A 6,000-nucleotide genomic window follows, 5' to 3' on the forward strand; every position below is an offset into this window, starting at 1 on the left:
AAATACACATCATACAGTTTAAGGACAGGACTTTCTTATGTCAGATAGTTTAACTTGCAGGTTTAGCAATGCACATGATATCAGTAGGATAAGAAGCATCTTGTGTTCAGTTTTTAATAAACAATGAAATGGAGCACCTGTGTGTACCAGAGGGGGAGAAATAGATATTTGTCCCCCATACTTTCTGTCTGGCCATTAGAGTCTTAAGTTCATAATTTTATCTACTATTGATTGCGATCTCATGTGAATGAAAACATGTTCATTATAATACCTTGGGTTAAGATGTTCAGCTGGAAACTATGCCTCAGGGCTAGAACTAATGTTTTAGATTCTCTCTCTTCTGGAAGAAACTTTTTAAATTCATCTATAGCCACTGATAATATAACCTTTGTGGTTTTAATGGAATTCTTTATTCTGCACTCTGTATTTGCATAGTGTCTTTTAATCAAGGGGGAAAAATCATTTCAAGCACCAATTAACCTTACCGATGTCCCTGTCAGGAAAGAAAATTATAATGTTACTATAAATGCATCTATCTATCTAACTACTCATTCATTTTCACAAATATTAGGGAAGCCTAACAACATGTTCATCTCAGTAGTTTAATGAAGACAATCTTTAAAATAAATTTTCAATTTCAACTCATGCATTGGAGCATGTAATAATGCAGATGCAATAGTTTCTAAATCAATTTTGACTAGTATATTTAAGTAGAAACTGGAGATAAAGAGAAAAAATTTTAAATAAGTCATTAAGTCACTCATTGCAATTAATAACTCATTTCAAAAGTGTGCAATTTTTCATAGCAATCAGAATTTTTAAGTGCTACTCAAATGTAACTACCATATCAAAACGATCTTGCTAAGTTGATAGAAATACAGGTATGCCTATAATGTGTGCCTGTGTGTCCTTTCATTCCTCCTTTCATGCATGCGTTCATCCATATATCCATTCATTCATCCATGCAACAACTCTTTAAAGCTAATGACTGCAGTGATGAAAGTTTAGAAGTGCAAGCAAAACTCATTTTTTGTTTGAAATTAATAAGGAAAACTTCACAAGACCAACTTAGACTTAATGAATGATTAGGATTTTAATAGGGGTAGATAAACATAGAAAAGAAAATTACATGTAGAAGGAGAAGTATGGACCAAACCACAGAAGTAGGAAAAACCATGTTCAGAAGAAGATGAGACATTTTAAGTTAACATAAGTACTTATCAGTATTTATGAGTAATATAAATAGGAGGATTTGGAGTAGGGAGCAGAGTTATAGGAAATAAGTCTGAAAAGGCAGTGAGGATCCAGATTTTTGAAAGGTTCGAATGCCTAAATAGACAATATAGAAATTATTTCATTGTTAGTGTGAGCCACTGAAAGGTGTTAAACAATAAAATAATCAAAGAGGATTTCTGGAAATCTAGTCCAGAGCAATGTTTAGAATATATTGTATGAGATATTGACTGACAGTAGGGACAAAAGTCAGAAGGCTTTTTCAGTAGATGAAAGCACTATGTAAAGACTGTATTTTAACTATACTAGAATTAAAATTAAAAACTTAATATAAAAAAAGAAAGCACTATATATATATCGATTACTTGTGTTTTTAACACTTTTGTAGTCAGGATGAGGGAAGGATTAGGCAGACATGAGGTGGCTTACAAAAAATTTATAATTCCCTATTCTAAAATCTTTATATATATTAACTCATTTAATCCTCACAACAAAATATAAAGCAGATAATATTCACTGCACTTTACACAGGAAGAAACTAAAATTCAGAGAATCCCAACCAAGGCTGACTGGCACCAAATCCAAAACTAAGTTTAAAAACAAAACAAAACAAAACAAAAGCTGTCATTCATTGAGTGCCAATTGTATTAGTTTGCTAGAACTTCCATAATAAAATGCTATAGAGTAGGAGGCTTAAACAGCAGAAATTTATTTTCTCACAGTTCTGAAGGCTAGAAGTCTAAGATCAAGGTGGAAGCGAGGTAGGTTTCCTCTAAAGTTTCTCTCTTTGGCTTATAAATGGCCACCCTCTTCCTGCCTCTTCATACTGTTCTTTTGTGCCTGTGCAGCCCTCTTGTCACTCTGTGTGTCCTAATATCCTCTTGTTATAAGGACATCAGTCAGATTGGATTAGGGCCCATCCTAACATCCTCATTTTAACTTACCTACCCCTTTAAAAACCCTATCTCCAAATACAGTCACATTTTGAGGTACTAGAGATTAGGACTTCAAAATAAGAGATTTGGAGGGAAACAATTTGGCCTATAACACCAGCTATGCTTTGGATGGGTTATATATGTTTTTAATTAAACCTCAAATAACTACATAAGATTCTTACTGCCATGTGCATTTTACAAATAAAGAAACTGAGGTTCCAAAACCCACAGAAGCAAAGCTGTCCCCTCTAGGAAGACTTCTCTGAGACTAATAAGAAAGGAAGGAATAAAAGAGGGCCATGAAAAGACAGAAATTAGAGTGTGTCATGAACCAATAATTATAATCAATATAATTTTAGGAACTTTAATTACACAGATATGCACAAATTTAAGGTTATAGTAGTTATTATTATTTGATATGGGTAGGTATAAGTAGTTATAGTAGTTATAACAGCTATAAATTATATGGGTATAAATATATAGTAGTTATAAATGATATGGGTAGGTATAATTTGTTATAAGAGTACAATAAAGCAGCATTTTTTTTTAGCAAAGCAGCATTTAATCCTAAATGGATGAAGGGAAGGATCTGGAATTAACTTCCTAAAGAAAAGGATGTCCAGGCTATTGATAGTAAACTTTTGTTGTGCACAATCTATGTGTAAGGCACTATTCCAAGCATTTGAAATGTATTGACTCACTTAATCCTCATAACAACAGGAAATATCATCACATTTGTCTTAACACGTACGGAAAATTTAAGTAACAATGTCACATGACTAACAAGTGACAAAATTAGATTTTGAATTTAAACAGTCTGACTCTAGAATCCACATTCTTAATCTCCATGTTATACTGATTTTTTTTCTCATTACCCAGTAGAGGGAAATTTAATCTATATGTACAATTGCTCATTATGTTGGGTATTGATGAGTTCTCTCCACAATGACCTGACCCAGGGGATATATGATGGCCAGGGACTACAGGACGAGAAATGCCTTCATCATTCTTCTGTACTATCAGAGTCTTGATTTAATTGGACCTGCACAACACTGTGAACTTCAAGCAGTCTTTGATAGTTAGAAGCTTTGATGCCCACTACCACATATCTCAAGCTACATGGGCCCTTGCCACCACTATGCTTCCTACTCCCTCAATATCATCCTCCTGCAGTTAACCCTGGATAATCTAATGTGTTGCTATATTATATATTATATATTATATATTATATATTATATATTATATTAGAAAGTTCATGGCACTCTATTATACTACTTTGAAATCTTTCTTTTTTATCTGTCTGATGCCCCATCTATATAAGCACCTATCAGATCAGTAGCCTTGGCTGGTTAATTTTGAGATGCTGACCTACTTGGCATCATTCTTAAAGCCCTTTCTCAAAAAAAAAGATTTGTCCAGACTGAATATTGATTATGGCTCCATAAGATACCACTCTTCTAAGAAACTTTACATGATTTCCCACAACGGGTCATGACCGTTGTGCATACTTCTCTGGAGATAAATATCTTGCATTATAGTATCTAGCTCCCCCTTTGCCCACTGGAAAAAAAGACTATCATATCTTTAGGGACAGGGACCATGTTCATTCATTCATTAGTTCATTCTATGAGCACTTAATAAACAAATAACGTGTTCTATACCTTTCCTAGGTCTGGAAATAAACAATGAATAAGACATGGGTCATTCCATCAAGGACCTCAAACTTTGATGAGGAAGGCAGAAATTAAAATAGAGTCTCATAAGCATAGTGATAGTGCCATGCATATGGGAGTAAATAATTGTCTCAGAGAATAACTGCCACTTGTTAGTTGTGTGACATTGTTAAATTATCTGTACATGTTAAAATAAATGTGATAACGTTATCTGTTATTGTGAGGATTAAATGAGTCAACACACATCAAAAGCTTAGCACAGTACCTGACACATAGATCATGCACAATGAAAGTTATTTATCAATAGCCCAGACATCCTCTTCTTTGAGAAGTTAATTCCAGATTCTTCCTTTTATCCATTTGGGATTAAATGCTGCTTTGCTCTACCCTTATACCAACTTATACCTATCCAAATCATAGCAGATACCACTATTATTTTAGATTTGGGCATATGTGCATAATTCAAGAACTTAAAATTAGATTGATTATATTCATCTGTTCATGACACACTCTCATCCCTGGTCTTTTCATGGCCCTCTTTTGTTCTTTCCTTTCTCTTTAGTAATATAATATTGGCAAAACCACCATCTGAAATAGATGCTAGAAAAAGATAGTAACTTCCATATACTTTTGGGGCTTTTCACAATCCCATCCCCTGAATACCACTGAATACCACTATCCTGACCACTACCCTAAATTATATGGTGGGTTTCCTTGGCTTTCTACATGCATAAGTCTATATTTATAAGTGGATAGTTATCCATTCATTTTATTTATATATGTATACATATGTGCATATATATATATAATATTTTTATATCATTATATTCTGCAAAAATATATATATTGGAGATTTCATGTTTTTTACTCTATAAAAAGCTATCCTACTTACATAATCTTCTGGTACTCCCTTTTCCACTCAATATTACATTGTTAAAGTTGACCTGTATTTTTGCTTGTGCATGGTTTTTTTCACTTTGAATACTATATGTATCCTTGCATGAACATATCACTATCCATTCTTCTATAAAGGGACATTTAGGCTATTTCTGGGTTTTTATTAATGTGAACATGCTATATACATTCCTCTACATGCCTCCTGTACAAAATTTGCAAGAGTTCCTCTAAGGTATATAACTAGAACTAGAATTTATGGTTCATAGGATATGCAAATGCTCAAGTTGTGAGAAAATGCCAAACTGATTTGCTATGCCAATTCATGCTCCCACCAGCAATATATGAGATCCTGCTACACTACATCCTTTCCACTTGGTATTGTCAGCCTTTCTATTTGTTCCCATCTAAATAGATATAAAATGGTATTTCACCCTAGTCTCATTTGCTTTTCCCAGATTCCAATAAGGTTAAATATTTCTTTATAGGCTTATTAGCCACATCTGTTTCCTCATCTGTGTTGACATTTATTGATAGGTTGTTCATTAAATATTTATGAAATAAATCTTATGTTGATTATGCATATTGCAGACATCTCGATTTGTAAGTTGGTTTTTCACCTTCTTAAAATGACTTGATGAATAATTTTCATATTTTATATTTTGAAATTCGAAGTCAAATTTATCACTTTTTCCATATGGTTAGCTCTTTTTGTATTTTAAGAAATTATTCCCTATCTCCAATAGTAGAGCTATCTATGTACATATATAGCTCTTCTTGGTAGAAGAATCTGATTGTTACTTAACTATATGTATACACTTAACTAATAGTTAAGGTTTTAAAAGCTTGTTTTTGATATTTAAGTCTTTTCTCCATGGGCAATTGATTTTTGTGCATTGTGGATAAGGATCTAATTTTATTTTTCCATATGTATGACAAGTTTGTTGAATAGTTATTTATTACTAATGTTTAGATATATAATTGATTTTTGTTTAATGATTTTATATCCAACCCCTTGCTAAACTCTATTATTTCTATTATTTGTTTATTAATTTTTCTGGAGTGGTTAAGAATATATATATATATATACATACACACACACACACAATGGAATATTATGCAGCCATCAAAAGGAATAAAATCTTGCCATTTGCAATGATGTGGATGGAACTGGAGGGTATTATGCTGAGTCAAATAAGTCAATCAGAGAAAGACATGTATCATATGACCTCACTGATATGAGGAATTCTTAATCTCAGGAAACA

Source organism: Leptonychotes weddellii, chromosome 11 (assembly GCF_054177405.1).
Source record: "Leptonychotes weddellii isolate Sample4059 chromosome 11, ASM5417740v2, whole genome shotgun sequence".
NCBI lineage: Eukaryota > Metazoa > Chordata > Mammalia > Carnivora > Phocidae > Leptonychotes > Leptonychotes weddellii.